General features: G+C 36.1%; 1 long non-coding RNA gene across 1 annotated transcript; it reads right to left on the reverse strand.

The window, feature by feature from the left end:
- Positions 1–283: 283 nt before the first annotated feature.
- LOC308687430 lies at positions 284–860 on the reverse strand. The gene is made up of 3 exons (XR_014029744.1): positions 739–860; positions 555–625; positions 284–395 (listed from the first exon to the last, which is right to left on the reverse strand). It is a non-coding gene; the product is annotated as an uncharacterized lncRNA (long non-coding RNA).
- Between the last annotated feature and the right edge of the window lie 643 nt (positions 861–1,503).

The raw sequence follows: 1,503 nt of genomic DNA on the forward strand, positions 1-1,503 counted from the left end.
GGAACATACACCGTTAACACTAGGCATTCTCAAATGCTCTGCTTAGAAAGACAGTCACTTCAGAGGAGGGCATTCATTGTGGAGGAAAACTATGGGACCAAAATTGTGGTGTCCATTCTTCATACTTTCTAGAGCTTTCTTGACAATGATGAGAGAATGACAATTTGAGTAAGAATACATACTTGAAGTATTCCTTTCGTCCCCTGAGTCTCTACATCTTTCATCCCTGAGTCTCCGCCTCCTAAAGCTTTCCCCTCTGAGTGTCTAACGCCTTAGGCTTCATCCCTGAGTGTCTGGGTCCTGAAGCTTTGCACCCTGAGTCTCTGCCTTTAGAAGATTTGCCCCATGAGTTCCTGCCTCCTGTCTTCTATCCAGCGCCATTAACTTTTGAAAACCTAGATGTTTCCAGTACAACAAAAAAACAACATCAGAAAAACATAATTTAAGCATGAGGTTAGAGAAAGTAGCCAATAATTGTCTATTAATAGGTAATTGTGTACATTAAATTTGTGTATTGCAAGCTGAACTAACAGAGTTATCTGAATTTTACTTACAGATTTATCTCCGCTACGTAGTACTCAATTTCATTGAGCAAAATGAGGTTGAGGTGGCACCATCCTCATGGCTAGAGTGGATCGATGGGGTAAGATTTAGATGATATATATATATTTTTATAATACATAAATGATAAACATTAAAACAAGTCAACTATATACAGAAAACATTAAGTAAACATACTTGTTTCTGTCTGAAAGGTACTGTTTTGCTATTGGCCCAATTCAAATGTTGGGACCAAGGTCAAAAAATGTGCCATTCGAGACGAACACCTCTGGACAAAATATGCAGTCAGAGTATTTTCTGACACAGGTAAAGGAAAAAAAACAAGGCTAACTTCAAGCTCAAATACTGGCAACCATTCATAAAATATAAATTGTTTATATAATGTATATTAAGCAAAAGTTGTGCTATTTTGAGAACAGACAGTTACAACCTGGCAAGATACCGGGTCCAAAAAGCACTGGAAACCTCTCATGTTGAGGACTCTGATGAAAACAGTGTACGAAAGATCATCCCACCAAGACGATTCAGAGGTATTAGATCTGTGCTAACACTGTAAATAAACTAAGGTTGGTCACATTAAAAGACAATTTCAGTTTTAACTTTGTTTCTTGCAGAAGAAGAAATCCAGCCCAGAAGAGCACAACAGACACAACACTGTAAGTATACATACAGCATTAAACAAATGAAGTTGAAATGATCAAGGAAAGTCAAATGCATGTCGTCTATACATATTTTCTTTAAATTATCATTTTGTTTTACAGTTCAGGAGGACAGTGAATCATCACAAGGTGAAATCAGTATGTTACTGTCATTGTATCCATTGTTAAATATTGATAAATTGTTAAACAGCGGGGATGATAAAGGATTTAGAACAGAGACATTTTGCATCTGTTTCTAATTTATATTAAAAAAAATTTCTTACCCTATTGTTTTTGATTCTGA

This window comes from Scardinius erythrophthalmus (genome assembly GCF_964197995.2).
Source record: "Scardinius erythrophthalmus genome assembly, chromosome: 3".
In the NCBI taxonomy this organism is placed as follows: Eukaryota; Metazoa; Chordata; class Actinopteri; order Cypriniformes; family Leuciscidae; genus Scardinius; species Scardinius erythrophthalmus.